The 16504-nt window shown below is 43.0% G+C and overlaps 1 protein-coding gene across 5 annotated transcripts in view; it reads left to right on the top strand.

The window, feature by feature from the left end:
- Positions 1-16504, top strand: part of SYT17 (synaptotagmin 17) — a 112498-nt gene that overhangs the window by 78654 nt on the left and 17340 nt on the right. Inside the window, exon 8 of one of the 5 annotated variants that reach the window (XR_012161138.1) lies at positions 2545-2720. The exons of the other annotated variants lie outside the window; for them this stretch is intronic. The gene's annotated coding sequence lies outside the window, so the exon portion shown is untranslated. The remainder of the gene's footprint in view (positions 1-2544; positions 2721-16504) is intronic. 5 annotated transcript variants of the gene reach the window in all.

The raw sequence follows: 16504 nt of genomic DNA on the forward strand, positions 1-16504 counted from the left end.
CCACTGTTATATAAATTGGTTTGTTTATGGCTGTATTTTTAAAGGGACACTATTAAGGTACTGAGCTTCCAAAGTAAGTGCTGAGATTTATTGTTGACTCTTTGGATTTTTGTAACACTCTGAAAAGAGATTGATGACAAATGTCCAGGTGGTGTTTTGGTGGTTTTTTGCATTGTTGAATTTGGGATTTGCTTACTTCAGTTATGAAAACATGCAATGGAAACTGACACACACAAAAGTTTCTCAGAGCAGGGTTAGATAACATAGTGGTAAAAATGACTGCTCCTGGTCTATGTTGTGGCTTATCTGGTTGATAGCACTGGAAAAGATGTATTATTGTGGAAAAACATTTAAGAAGTTTCTAAGGGCAGACACACCCTTGCAAACTGCAGCCTTCTTAGTAGTTGCACAGTATATGCAGTACAAGAAATGGCAGTGCAGGCTTCCATGTGCTACCTTTCAAAGTGTCTTAACCCAGACCTGAAGCATCTGTTTATATGGGTTTTCTATTGTAGCAAAAGGAATGAAGAGGGTAGTTTGGATTTTCATGCCTCTTCAGTCCTTGGCTTGTTGGCTGAGACTGCCAGTAAAGGGTATGGCTAGACTTCAAAAAAACACCCACTCCTGGCCTGTGTCAGCGGCCTCAGACTTGGGCTGCGGGGCTATAAAATGGTAATGTAGATGTCTGGGCTTGGGTCTAGCCTGAGCCCTGGAACCCCACAAGCAGGCCACCAGCCCGAGAGCCTGGATGTCTACACGGCAATTTTATAGCTCCACAAGCCCAAGTCAACTGACACGATGCCTGTTGTGATGATTTTATGGTATGGACATCTGTTCACTAAGAATCAGGCAGAGACCACTGGCTCATCTCAGTTGGCCACTGAACAGCCATTGGATGATGGGAATTTTGGTCTCTGTTGACCTCTGTCGGATTTGAACTAGTAACCTAGAAGTGAAAGGCTGCATAGCTCACTATTCGTCGACTGAGCAGTCCACTCTCCCAATTGTCTTCAGTAGTATGGGTTTGAATGATATTTCTGTGGGCAAACAAGTTGTAGAAAAGAACAGAGTTGTATAAAGACCACATCTGTTGGTCATATTTTAATACATGCTTTCTTTACCAGGAGGAGAAAATACCAAATTCAAGAATACAAAAAACCGCAGATGCCGTTTTGAATTGTTCTTTAACTTTCATTTCCACTTTTTAATGCCATGCTCAGAAGCATTAAAAACCAAATTCTGCTCTCGCAGTTGCACTGGGGTAACCAAGAGCAAAATTCATCCCCAAGCATTCTCTGTTAAATTGATTTTGTGAATGGTGACAATGGCTTTGCTAAAAATTATAATGCAAATAGGATTCGGTCCCAGTTGTTACACTGGACTAGATGGTAGCATTCATGCCACTGTGGTGCAGAGGGCAGCGTGGAGCCAAATGGTCCCTGGAGGAGCACTGTCTCAGGCAGGCACAGTCTCTCCCAGCGCTGTATAGGAGGTGAATTTTGCCTTAGACATTGCTCCCTCCATGGCCATGAGTCCATCTGCTCTTCACCCCACCTGCCCCCCTTTTGGCATTGTGGTCTCTGGGAGGAGCAGGAGTGAGCAGTCCCTAGAGCTGAGGGACCACAGGGGCTGCCACTGTGGGTGGCCTCTTCTGCAGCCTTGTAGAGATCCTGAAACTTGATGTGCCCCAGTCCTGCAGTCAAGCAAGGGCCATAAGCGGAGTTTATGCTCCTTGAGTTAAAGGAAAAGAGGGAAGGATTTTTTTTTCTTTTTTGTAATGTTCCGACAATGTTTCTGAGCCATTAAAAAGAGAATCTGCACCCAAAAATATTATTATAAAGCTCTATATTTCTTACATGGCAGAAACGGCTGTCAAGTCAGTGAAAAAAGCTGAAATTCAATTCATTAGCTTGTTTCCAAACATTTCATAACAAAAGTGATGCTGATCAGCATTTTAAATCTTGCCCTTCATGCACAGAAATTTCCACAGCAAAAAGGCTATATTTAAGCATGGCTTTACATGCAGGCCATCTTGAATGTTCCCTTTCATGTATAATGATGAATTTGTTCCTGGAATCTTCAGTCAGGTGATCTCTTTCTTCAGGAGCACAATACTCCAGTCCTTACCTACAGAATACCAGCTCCCTATGATCAGGAACAAGGAATGAAATACAACGCAATTCATTAGAGCAAATGAAGTTGGTGTCAGGTGGTTGGATGGCTGACCTTTTATTATGGATCCTTTTTTTTTTATAATGAGTTAATCAAAAGATAACTGATTCATAAAAATAAACTATCACATGTTCTTACACAGCAGTTAGATTTAACTGATGATCTTTGAAATGATCACATCACCGCGTTGTACCAGAGCGCACAAAATAGTCATTTTTGAAATCGCTGACCTGTGATTATCTACTACTTCATCAGAACACAGTGGCATGGAGTACATGTCCTTGACGAGATCGATAGGGCCAGATTCTGATAACCTTCCTCATGTTGAGTAGTGTATCACTCTGAGTAACCCTGTTGCTGTTGATATTGCAGTAATGCCTAGAGGTTCCAGCCAAGATCAGGGCCCCATTGTGCTATACGAACCCATGGTGAGAGACGGCATCTGCCCTGCAGAGCTTACAGTCTAGAAAAGAGAGAGACAAAGTGTGGAAGGGGAAGCAGAGCAGAGGAACAGAGGGTGAACTGACTTGCCCAAGGTTACATCACAGGTCAGTTACAGAACCAGCATTAGAACCTGCTCTCATCCCCTAGCCACAAAGACTACGCTGCCTTTCCATTGTCCTATTCCGTGCTAGCAAGGGGTATCAAAACCTGGCCTGTTATGAAGAGTGGTGAAGAAGGAATCCTATATAGCCACGTAGAAGCAAGTGGAGAATGGATATCCAGAAGCAATATCATGGAAATAACATAGTCCAGTGGACTTGGTGATGGTAAGGACTCTGGGCCAAATTCTTTGCTAGTGTAAATGGGCAAAACTCCATTGACATCAGTGCAGTTGCATCCATTTAAACCAGTAGAAAATTTAGTCCAATTTCATGTCATGTCAGTGTGTGCTTTTAAATAAATAAAGTTAAGCAGCTGTGACTACTCCAAGGGTGGCTGCATTTCTGTGTTGGGTAAGTGTTCCCTACATTGCCTTTCCTGAATCACTGGGGTATAATGTGGCTTAATTGGTTCATTCTTGCAAAGTGCTTTGAGACCCTCAAATGGAAGATGATCTAGAAGTGCAGATTATCATTAGTGGAGTTGAATTTCTGTCTGAAAATGAGAGGAGCAGAGCCCAAATCCTTTGCTTATTTTGCATGTATGCACAACAGGAACTAAAGCCACTTCCTTTTTTTCTTTTAGGTTTTGCTTGCTCTAGCATCCCTTAAGTCAGTTAATTAAATTTGCTGATGAGAAAAGAGCCAATTAAAAAGGAAAGTAATCATGCGGTGAAGATTGGCTAGTGATACCATGAAGGGATATAAATCTGTAAAAGCACCCAGGCCAGCCAGTAGCCAGATCAGATTTATTTGAGCATAAGCTTTTGTGGGTAAAAACCCCACTTCATGGCCATGCAGCTGAAGAAGTGGGGTTTTTACCCATGAAAGCTCATGCTCAAATAAATCTGTTAGTCTTCAAGGTGCCACCGGATTCCTTGTTGTTTCTGTGTAGCTGGTGATCGATTCAGAAGTGACACACTATTTGATTTAGGATATACCCATGCTGTAGCTGGGAGGTGTAATAGATGTAGCAGTTCTAGGTTTGACTGAGCTAGCCCGCTAAAATGAGCAGCCTAGCTGCAGCTGCGTGAGTGGCAGGAGAGGCTCGCCCCCACAATACAATCCCATCTAAAACCCTAGGTGTGTGCTCGAGGTCACTAGCCTCTCCCACCACCCATGCAGCCATGGATATACTTCTATCTTTAGTATGCTAGCTTGCTCAGTGGTAGTGCAGATATATCTGCCCAAACTGGAAATTACAACTCCAGCTCCAGTGCAGATATACCCTTAGAGCAATAAGACTTTTGCGTGTATTTTTCTTGTGTACATTTATTTAAACAGCATAGTTTTCAGTGTACTATGGTGGGAAGTGCATACAGCTCCCATTACTTTTAATGAGAGTTGAGTGTGCAACATTGCACAGACGACGCTGACAAATGAATGTCTCTTTCCCTTTGTGCAAGTCTCATTTCTGCAAATTCCCCCACCACGCATACACCTATACCCCCCCACACACTTATCATACGATTCTCTCTACCTTTGGATTGAAAATATGATTTGTAACCATCATGTTTAAGCACAGCATTGGATCTACCTACACACAGATGAACCGTGAGTTTGAACCCTAGTGTGGTTGACTTACAATGTAGCACCCTATTTCTGATTGACTGTTATATGCCAGGTTGAGGCATCGCCATGGGCAGCTGTCCCATCAATGTAGCCTGTGCTGCCACTGAGGAAGCTACAGATGCTAATGAAGATGAATTTTATTAGCAGCTAGCAGCTGTGATGCAATCTGTTCCACTGCACGACGAACTTATTGTACTCGTAAATATGAACTCTGCACCAAGTTGTCCCAGAAATGGCTTCAAAACCGTTCTTGGGCCATTTTCCTCTGGAACAATAAATGACAGCTCGGTGAGATTACTCTTCTTTTGTGCTTTTCATAGCATTACCAACACTGGCAGTTGGTTCAGGCACCTAGATATCTGTCAAGAGATGTGGATATTTGATGATGGGTGGACGAGGGAGAAGCTGGACCATATATTGATCAGAATCGTAGTATAGTAAGGTCATACTGGGTCTACAGAGGTGCATAAGCCCTGGCAAATGCTGATCATTGTCACTTTGTTGCTAAAATGCCAATTACTCCTCTATTTTAACATAAAAGTGTCCTCCTCGTGATACATAAAGCACAAGGCATCTGTAAAAATTCAGTACTTGCTAATAAGTAGTCTGTCTCAGTGGAAAAACAAATTAGACACACTTGGCACTCTCCCAGATGATGTAGAATTAGCTTGGACAGTCATAAGCACAATCATCTGAACAGCAGTAGATGCCATCCCAGAACTGAAATGCTACAAGTGATGCCTCCAGCTGTACAATGGGACGTTTCAAATATTGCAAAAGAAATAGACAGTGCCATGACTATAATGTTTACAAGGTATTTTTTGAGTGTGAGCAAAAGTGCCTCCTGAAGCTTATTTTGAGAACTTGACAAAAGAGGCAGAAGAGGGAAGGAGACCTAATAAATTTCGACAGGCATTCAAAGCTATACAGTCATTTCCATCCAAAAATGAACTTTTTGCAGGATCTTTGCTGACAAACAAGGCTGATGGTAAAATGTACTTTATCCAAGAAGAAGTCCTGCAAACTTTTGTAAATGCACCTACATTGGAAGAGGTTCACTCTAAAGAAACTGCGAAGCGGGCATGCTACCGGACCTGACAGCATAATGCCTGAATTTCTCAGATGTGCCATAGAGCCTATAACTGTACCATTACACCAACTTTTTGTCTGGGCTTGGACTACTGGGAAGTTACTAGCAGAGTGGAAGGAAGGGATCGTTATTCTGCTCTGTAAGTGGGGAACAGCCCCCGCATTGAATGTGGTAACTATAGGTCAATTGACTCTGCCCTCTGTTCTTGGAAAAGTCATCACACATGTCCTACTCACCTGGCTCCAGCCTTGCCTTGTGAAACTCCATCTCCCAGAGCAATTGGGCTTCACTGCCAGGCAATCCACAGTGGATGCTATATTTGCTCTTCATCTTTTATCTGAGATCCATCGTGAATTTAACTGGCCTTTGACAGTAGCATACATAGACCTAAAGGCAACCCAGTAGTGCAGAGAAATTGAGCCCTGTTTAGCTCATGGTTTTGGGTATTTTTGAGTAAGACCTTAAAAGCTGAGATCCTATTTGCTCCTTGTAAATATAATATATCCCATGATGTAAATCCTTGGCATTTACAAGCCAAAATATTCTTCCTCCTGCTTCTGTGCAATGTGTTTTGTATTGGTCGTCTATCTGCTACACTGCCTCCACCCTTTCAGTGGTTGGTGAAATGATTCTCATAAGAATATACAGTTATATGTTATGTGCTCCACTGGAGACACTTTGTGCCTAGTTTTCAGAGGTGATAAGGAATGGGGGAAGGAAGTGGTCCCAGGCACTAGGACCCAGATCCACAAAGGTATTTGGGCCCCTACCTTCCATTGATTTCAATTTCAATTCAGTTGGAGCCTAAATACCTTTGTGGGTCTGGGCCTAGATGTCCGGAGGCCTCCATTTTTGGGTGCTGCATTTGAAAGTCCGTCAAAACTTCTAAAAATGTTGGCTGTAGTTTGTAAAGTGCTTAAAAGGTGCTGTTTGCATAGTAGCTGTTGATACTACTAATACATTCCACTACCTCTAAATATTCTTGCAACTAAAAGATAGCACGTCAACAGCTAGAGGAGAAATTTGTTTTATTTTGGCGCCTCAAACCTATTGACCAGGAGGTGTGCATTTGTATACAAAGCGTAGTAGAAATGCACCGTGTTTTTATTATCTTAGCCTTCTGTGCACTTGGTAGACAGCCCCCAGTGCTATCAGCCGGTTAATTGCACAGAGACCATGGATTGTCTCTATGCAGACAAACACAGCAGCCAGTAAAGAACGGTATGTTTCCCCCACAATACTTCATACACCTGTGAACATACGTGTTAATTGTCATGTCTCTCTTACTAAAGGAAAGATGGAATTTGGCCTGACCACCAGAATTATTGGCAGTTTATTTCAAGTGGAGCCGTAGGATCATTGCCTGCCAAGTACACCAGGCAAGCAAAAAGGGAGCTTTAAACCGTAGAGATTAATACCTCCTAGTGCATTTATGGATGCCAGTGTTGGGGATGTAAAGATACCCACTCACCTCAGTCAAGAGCGATGCTGGAATTTGCTGGACTATACTTTTTAATCTGAGTTTTGATCATTTTCCAAAACAGACTTTATTATAAAGTAGAAAGAAAGTTCTTAGAATCCAAGAAATGTGGTCATTCAATGCTGTAAGCTAGTTAATAAGTATTATTGTTGTTAATATTAATAATATTTGCATTGCAATATTGTTCAGATGGCCCCCAAAGGACTAGTCCCTCCCAGGCAAATGGCCTGTTAGTGACTCATTAACATCTCTTCTTCACTTACCTGATATAAAACAATAATTCTTTGATACCTCCAGTAAGAGAATATAGGCAACCATGTGATCCTTCTTCTGTCACACTTCTCTTCCTTCTCTGACACATCCATGTTGTGTCTATTTAGATTGTAAGCTGTTGGCGCAAGAAATGTCTTCTCCGTTATGGCTGTACAACACCGAGCACAGTGGGGCCCTGCTTCTGACTTAGGCATCAGAACACGGTTATAATGTAAATAATAGTTAATAATTGCATTGTGCTAGGCACTGTGCAAGGACATAGAGAAACAGAAACATGGGGCCTGATGCAAGGAGTTTACATTCTAAACATGAGTCTGTGTAACAAACAATAGGAGGTGAAGTGGGGAGATTGCTCTTAAAATGGATGCATAGCAGGAATCCTCTTGCTGCACCCTAAAATGTAAAATACAGCAGAGCACTCTTAAAAGGATGTGTTGTAAAGCAAGGGCGGGGGAGGGAGCTTGTGCCATTTTTGCTTGTCGGCACTGTATAATTGTGGATTGCAGGATCTGGCTATAATTTTTGGTATGTGTATGTTACCGTCAGTGAAATCCTTTTCTTCTAAATTGTTTGTAGATTTCAGTCTGGCTAGCTCCACTTCTCATGGTGCCATTTCTCCGTACACTATGAGGGTACAGCTTTTAAAGTGTCTACGTCCCATTTTTAATGGTGACTTAAGGCCAGATTTTCCAAGATATTTAGGTGCCTAATGATTGAGGGGGGTGCCTGATTTCAATGGAAATTAGGTACCTAGGTGCTTATGGAAACTCCAGTAGGTGCCTAGCTGTATCTGCATCTTCAGATGCCTAACTGCCTATGACACCTGGCCCTTAGGCTCCTAAATCACTTAGGTGCTTTTGAAAATTTTACCCCAGGGCTCTAAATTAACTTATACTTAATAGAAACTGCTTTGGCTAAAATAATAATCAAATTACACTGCCCAGTAGTAAAACAAACCTGCTTCCTCCCCCTGGCCAAGGAATATTCAAGGGAGATTTAATTGCAGCTGAATTTCCGCAGAATATTTTTGGTTTGGGTTTTATTCTTGTTGGTTTGGTTTTGAACATCCACATATTATTGAAAAAGATTCCTACTGTTTGTGTTTAAGGATATTTATTCCTTTTTTAAGCCATTACAACCTGATGAGAAGAACTAGCACGTCCATGAAATTCGGTGTTGCTGTTGGTGATAGATACTTGTTTTAGGCACAGGTTCTGGAACTAGAGATGCTGAGGGTGCTCGGGCTTGAAGTGGTTTCCATCATATACATGGTTCGCAGTTTGGTTCAATGGCTGACAGCATCCCCACTATAAAAATTGTTCCAGCACCCCTTGTTTTAGGCACTATATTGTGACACGGAATACATGGACACTAATGGCTAGTCAAGCTTAACAGTGAAGTAGTGTAATCTGTCACTATTCTACATCTCAAATTATTAGTGATTATTCTACAGGCTTTACTTTGCCTGTGTTGTACTCTAAACACTTCATAGTAGGACGCTTGAATGAGGTAGAGACCTTTTCTGTGCGGGACATATTCAGTGGTGAGGCTTTACTTGATGTTGTTCTAGTTGAGTGAAAATGTGCTTAGCATACTGCTGAACCAGAACACAGGGTGCTGGACCAAATACCCTGGTGGTGTAAGCAGGAGCAATGCATTGACATTAACAGAGTTGTGCCTGTTTATGCCAGTAATGAATATGGCCCTTTATCTGCAGATAAAGATTGTAAATAGGGTATGTGCCAAAACCAGAACCATTTATCTGACTGACATACCCAAAGTTTTGGAAAATGGATCTGAACCCTCCTTGATTTGCAAAGCAAAAACACCCTGGCACAAAGTTTTGTAAAAACAAATGCATCCACTCCCATTTGGCCCATCTGTGATTGAAATGCAGATTGAGAAACAAGATCTGTATATCTGAACCTTGGGACTTAGATAAAATCAGACCTATCACTGGTTTAATTTTTGGAAAAACAAAACCTGATGGAAAATCATTCTCACTCTTGTCCGTGCCTCATAGCAATCCCAGTTAATGGAGTAGGCCTTCTGCCCTCAGTACCTCTGGCCATATTAGAGTGGTGATTATGATGTGTATTTGAATGGCAAAAAAATTAATCACATGATCAAGACATTGAGATATTAGTGCTTTTCACTGGTATTGTAATGATAAGGAGCCAAATCTTTAAATTTTCCAGTTAGCTTCATATGTTGAAGCATGAAATTGGCCTCAGCTGCAGGCATGACCAGAGATGCACCTGAATTTTGAGCTGCCTGAATACAGTATGTGGAAACTTGACCTTCAAACATCTAAGTAGTTAAATGTCAACATCCCCTTTAACTGCCAGTTTGCAGGGGTTGCAAACTGTGTTAGGGGTGGGGCCGGAACATGTTTCAATGAGCATAGCTCATCTCCTCGACTTAGCTGTCTGTCAAAAATTTCTTCATGCTTTTAGACACACAAGAGAGCCTCTTGCTTTCATACCCAAACAAAATAAACACCCCCCTCTCACTGAAAGCAAATCAAGCTATTTCTCTTCCAGGCTGGGAAACAAGAAAATGAGATTATTTCTATTTTAAAATACTTGCAAGGCGCTCTGATACTGTGGTGATGGGAGCTGTATAAGTACCTAGCTACAGACAGGGATAGCTATCTTGCTGCTAGGCAACCTCCATTGAAAATCACATTTCAATGCTGTCCCAGGGCACGCCTGCCCTGTAGCACCCCCCTCCTCTCCAGATCTAGCGTGGTGCTGCAGGTACTCCCTGCCTGAGTTTCTTTTCTCTCAGGACTCCATAGAGTCCAAAATGGTGTAAGACAAAATTCTCTTGCTGGGAGGATACTTTATTAAACACAAATAAACTTGACATGAAATCTCTCCCCTTGACTCAGGGTTTGCACAGCCTCCTCTTCTTGGGGCCTGTGGACTTGGGGAGTTCTGCTCCTCCATCGCTGTGAGCACCGCACTGGAGCTGAGCATTGGTGTATGCCTACACTGCAATAAAATAGCCTTAGCTGGCTGGATCAACTGGCACAGGCTCATGGGGCTCAGGCTGTGGGGCTATAAAAGAGCAATGTAGAGGTTTGGAGGTGGGCAGGAGCCTGGGCTTTGGAACCTTCCCCCTCTTGTGGGGTCCTAGAGCTCAGGCTCCAGCCTGACGTTTACAGTGCAATTTTATAGACCTGCAGCCTGAGCTGAAGTCAGCTGACACGAGCCAGCTGCAGGTGTTTTGTTGCAGTATAGACATACCCTTGATGGCCTTTTATCAGGCTCAGGCTTTCATTATTGAATTCCCTACCTTGATGGGCTCATTCCCCTTAAATTAGCTCATTCTGGGTAGCCTGGGTCCAGTGGAGGTTGCTGTTTCTGAAACATCTGGGTTCCTTGTCTCCAAAGATTCTACATACCTGACTCACAAAGGCTGAAGCTGATTTCCATTAAATCTGTTTAGTGCTATCATAGGCAAAGGAAACTCCATTGATGTAAGTGGAGTCACTTAGGATTTGCACCCGTTGCATTTAGATCATAATTTGGCCTTTTATGTCAGGATTTTTAAAATACCCTTAACTCAACATTTATAAATGTGTGCATCGCACACCCTACAGCCCTTGATCTGAAGGTCTAACAGGAGCACACAATTGCTGTCAGCATCGCTCATGTTCCTGGCAGGTCATTCTTCCAGGTCCCTGAGGCTTCAGAATGTGTTCCTAGTGGTTTTGCTAGAACATGTAGGGAAAGTGAACAGTGGTCCTTCGGGCGCAATGTTGGTAGGTCAGGGACATGTAGGCAATAAATGGGAAATGGTCTTAACCCCTAGTAGGAATTCATGCAGAATGGAAACTGCAAGCTGAGACTTTCTTATAAAAATAATAGCTAAAAATTAATTAAATAAACCGAAGCACAGCACAAAGTGGCAGGCAATGTATTTGTTCTAGTCTAACTAAAAGTGTAAAAGGCAAGCTTTCTAAATCCATCTGGCCATGGGAAAGCAGATGAAGAAAGAGAAGCTACATGATGATTGGAGGTCAGACCAGATGATCACAATGATCCTTTACGGCCTTGGAATGTATGAATAAGCTCTGCCAGCAGGGTGCTGACCTACCTATTGCAGAAGTGTAATGTGAATTCATCCTAGACATCAGGAGCAGTTGAGTGATCCTGTGGTTTAAATGAGAGTGATTGTTCACTGACGGGGCTCAGATATCATAGAAGCCCTCGGGTGCTGGACCCAGACAGGAGACTGAGAATGGAAAATACTCCAGTGGCAGTTCCCCAGCAAGGAGCTGGGATGCTGCTTGTCTTCTTTGGGCTACATGGTATCAGCACAACACTCTCTTGAACTCTGCTTCCAAGCTTGGAATGGGGACAGGTCTGAAAAAAACCCCCAGAAATCTGAGCTAAGATTTAATTATAAAGATAACCAAATTGGGGCTTTCCTGTAAAGGATGTATCAGTATTAACAGAATACAAACCACCTTCCAAGTTGCATATGATGCTGGTCTAATAGTAAAAAGAAATTTACACATGCCAGGATTGAATGATATATCCCTCTCCTGCTTCCTTTCCCTTCTCTCTGCACTACTGTTAAGTATGAACTCCCTTCTCACATGCATATAGCTAGCTGCAGCCAGTTGTGTAAAGGGAGTTTAATGAATCGTTTTCAAGTGCATGGTTTGCTAGTGAATGATTACTCCATGGAAGCCTTTGGTCAAAAATGGGTATATTGTTAATGAACCAGAAAGTAATGTGGGTTTTTTTCTGTATCCATTAATGAACATCCCTTCTTGACGCCTTGGAAACGATAGATAGAATCTGAATCTAATGAACATTCTTTCCCAAACCCCAAGGTAGATCATGAGATGCTTTTCGTATGAGGATGTGACTCTGCCTTCTGTTGAGCTCTGTAGTAATTATAGCCTTGTTTCTAGGATGTAAAGTGTGTTCTGAGAAGGAATTCCCCTGAATGCATCCGATGAAGTGAGCTGTAGCTCACGAAAGCTTATGCTCAAATAAATTTGTTCGTCTCTAAGGTGCCACAAGTCCTCCTTTTCTTTTTGCGAATACAGACTAACACGGCTGTTACTCTGAATCCTCTTAGTCTGTCCACCTGTCTGGTATTGTACTATTGGATAAGCGCTGAAATGATGGAGAAACAACCACAGGATCCCATGACTTATCATTCCTGGCATAACTTTTTCCATGAAGGCCAGCCTGCAGTGCATCTGGCATTTTAGCGAAGGGTGCTCCCTCAGGGGGCTTCCTTTTTAAACGTTACAGTACTTCATCGCTTTTCAGGGTAAAGCTGTATCCTCTGTTCATAGGACTGGACTGTAGCAGGGCAAGGTTCTCAACTGATTTGCCTGACTCCTGTAATGTACCACTACAGCAGCCCACCACACTACTTTCTGGTAGCGTTGACTTTCAGCCACAAACTCTTCTGTACTGATTTTGAAACGGTGACCTAGAGGAGGAAGAATCTGTCTCTTGTTACCAGCCCCCAAGCCGCCCTGATCTTGTTCTAGCCTCAGCATGTCCTTCACAAGCCCTTTACTCCCCAGCATGTGCAATAGACACTTGCTCACGCTGCTGAGCTCTGCCTGCACTTTTTCACACCCTGCACAAGTGCTGAGCAGCCCCGGGACCTGGAGTTCTGGCCCTCTGGCTCTCTGTGCTTCACTCAGCAGCCTGCAGGATCCAGCTCTCAGTAAGCACTTTAAGATGTGGCCAGTGAAGTTAAGTGCAGAGCAGGCAGTCGGAGTCTAGACAACTTCACCAGATTCATCCTTGCTATAACTTCACTGAAGTCAGTGGAGTTGCTCCACTTTGGAATTTGGCTCCTTATATCATGCTGAATGGCTTAATAAGTTAAATAAGAAAGAATATTAATATTCTTTAAAATTAATACCTATGAAAACAAGAAGTCCTTGCGGAGCAGCGCAATTGCTGTAACTTGGTCAGTGTGGCATCATCTCATTAGAAGGTAAAATTAGACTCTCAGATTCAACTGAATGTGTTAATAAGGTGTGAAATGTCAGAGTATGTACAACTTTAGCCATAGTATAAAATAAACTGGTTTTCCCGTATGTCTAACATTCCTTTGTTGAGTCTGGCATAATAAAAATAACTTAGTAAAACTCTTATTTACAAGCTGATTTACTAGCCAATTTTGCAAGTGCATTTATTTGTACTGTGTTATGTCTCTCTGCCTCTTTGGCTTATCTGTCTTGTGGTTTGTTTGTTATGGTGAAAGGATTCATTACAGTTTGTTATTAGGCTGTATCTATTCTATGCTCTATGCCCTAAAACTCCCTAAGTATCCATAACTAGAATACTGAGTGTGGAAAGCATTCTCATTCAACCTGATATTTATCTTTGCTTCCATAATTGTCACATAATATATGTGAATGTGGTGGCAGAGTCTATCTCTGTAACCCGGAGACCATTGACTTTGAGATGCAGCATAGCAAGGGCATAGCTACTGTATTGAAGGATTCGCTCTATTATCCAGTTTGCCTCCAGAGGAAGGCTAGGCAATAATGGATTACATTCGAGACTCTTCATATGTAAATACGGCTTTTACATTTCTCTTTCCCATCAGATTCCTTTATCTCCTTAGTTTGTTTCCAGTGCTGCTTCTCTCTTAATGAAACTGTCTGCAGTGAAATTGATAACATAATTACCTTTCCTGCGACAGTTTTGAAATCAGCGCAGATATTCCCCTCCTAAACTCCAGAGTGAAATATTCTATTCAAATATTCTATCTGGAACTGGGTTTCAATGCGATCCCTGACATTTTCTGGTACTAGGAACGATTTTTGGAGATAGAGGCTTCTCCTTTGCTGTGTTGATTTGTACCTGCAAAATATGCACCCACAGTTCCATTGTGAGTGTGATCTGAGGCACGGCATCCCAAAGGGAGTTTGTAAATCCAGAGGTTAGAGGAGTAACTACTCATATTGATGCCTGTGATTCACTAAAAAAACAGGAGTACTTGTGGCACCTTAAAGACCAGTAAATTTATTTGAGCATAAGCTTTCGTGGGCTACAGCCCACTTCATTGGATGCATAGAGTGGAACATATAGTAAGAAGATATATGTGTATATATATACAGAGAACATGAAAAGGTGGAGTAAGAGGCTAATTAATTAAGTCCGGAAAGTCCGGTTGAAAGGGGACCTGTACAGTGGCCGGTCACATGTACTGACCGGACACCAAAAGTCCACTTACCACAGGTTGGGGTGCGGGGGGCGGCAAGGGAGGAGCCGTTGGGTCATCAACCCATGCCAGCCCCTGCTTAGGTGGGGCCACCTCCTACCTGCATCTCATGGGTGGGCAGGCTCCCATCCTAGCCCCGGAGCAGAGGGAGCCCAGCTGGTTGCGGGGAGGGAGGTGGACAGGATCGAGGGAGGAGGAAATAGGAGGGGGGAGAGCTGAGAGTGGCGGGGGCAGGGATTGGGGGATGAGGTAGAGCAGGGGCGGGGCCTCGGGGGAAGAGGTAGGGAGCGGGCAGGTTCTGGCTCTCCTGCTGTACTGTCCAGTTTTCAGAAATTAGAAAGTTGGCAACCCTATTCACTGTGCAGGTGACAAAATGCAGGCATAAGCCCTGGCCTCATAACTGCCTGAAAATATACCCCTTCAAGTTTAGCTTATTCTGCTAGACATGCAGATGGCTGGGGGCTATGCTGTGCTGTGTGTTTGCATGCTCAGGCTTACCATATACAGCCCTACTGCTGGGTCCTCAGAGCCAGATCACATCTGTAAACAAAGCCACTGGTTGTGTTTGGAGGCCCCGCAAAGATGCCTGAGGCACTCGGGTCTGATCCTGCATTCTTTCACACGACTTCAGAGGGAGTATTGCCTGAAATAGGAATGCAGGATTTTCCCCCAAAATGTCAGGTGATGTGTAACCACCCAGAACAGATTGTCAGCCCAGCTAGGGTCCCATTGCGCCTATGGGATGGTGCAAAGTGACCTTAAACCTGAGCTAAATGGGCATTGCTCCAATGTGGGGGAAATCCTCAACTGGCATAAAGCTGATGCTAGCCCCCTCTGCGCCAGCTCTCCTGGTGCCTCCACCCTGCTGTGTAGAGAGCACTCTGGGGTAGGAGGAGGTGTTCCAGGGGGCAGAAGGAGCAGAGCTGCTGTGCTTCATGCTCTGGTCATCCTTTCTGGCACAAGAGCCGAGCACCAGTTCAATCCCAACCACCTCTAGGATTTGGAGAGGTAGAAAGGTGGCTTTGAATAGTCTTTGCCTCCTTGTCCATCTGCTGCAAACGTGAGCTCTGTGCAGCTCAGGAATAATCCCGAGTGCCCTGTTTCTGCTCTTGCTTTCATCTGGATAACTCAGGAGTAACTTGGGTGAAATCAGTGGGTTTGTCCCAATATGAAACTAGTGCAAGCGAAAGGAGAATCAGTATCTGGTCGTGCTCATCTGTTTAATTCAAATGGATTTAGAAATAGGGGGGAAAGAAAATACAAAGAACTGATGCAGGAGATGAATTCTATGTAAATGCAGTGGAATAGATTCCAAACTCTTCTGCACAGCATCCTTTGCTTTTGCCAGTGCATCCTTTTGATTTATATTTCACACTATATAAGCCTCTTTTTGTTCTCTACACTTGTATTTGGAACAAATATCCTGTTTCTAATCTGTAGTGCATGGATAGTTTTAACAGATCACCTCACAGAGCATGATGTTTGCACAACCCCAGTAGTTGAGAGGTTTCTCTGGTCATTAGGTAAATTCCCATGAATTCCAATTTTATTTGCCTGCTTGATTAGAAAACAAACAATAGGGCCCAGAGAAAAAAATGCCCCCTCTTGGATAATTGATTTGCTGCTGTGAATGCCATGAAGTGCTACTTAACAGGAAAGTGTCAAGTAGCATTTCATAGAGGTTTTTTCCCCCTCTCTATTGTTTGTAATACACACAGGAATGACTGCAAATAAAGCATCTTTCACTGTTAATTTTGTTGTCTTCCATTTGACTAACACTGACCTCATGCAATGTTTAGAGTTGGAGGTTAGCATGGATTAATTCTGTTTTTATTCTGTCAAGGTTTACAAATAGGAACATCACCACAGACAACAATTCTTTCAGTTTGGTCTCGAAGGTAGCTGGGTGGGATGGGGAGGGTGGACTGCATATGTAGTAAGGTCTTGACCCAGAAAAGCGTTTAAGCAGATGGGTACCTTTAGACATATAAGTAATTCCTTTGAAGTATAGAAATATGTTTAAAGTCACTGACGTGCTTAAGTGCTTAGCTGGGCCCGGGTCCAATGGTGCAGGGAATAGATGGTAAGAGAAGGAGA

The sequence above is a fragment of the Lepidochelys kempii genome, chromosome 10 (genome assembly GCF_965140265.1).
Source record: "Lepidochelys kempii isolate rLepKem1 chromosome 10, rLepKem1.hap2, whole genome shotgun sequence".
NCBI lineage: Eukaryota > Metazoa > Chordata > Testudines > Cheloniidae > Lepidochelys > Lepidochelys kempii.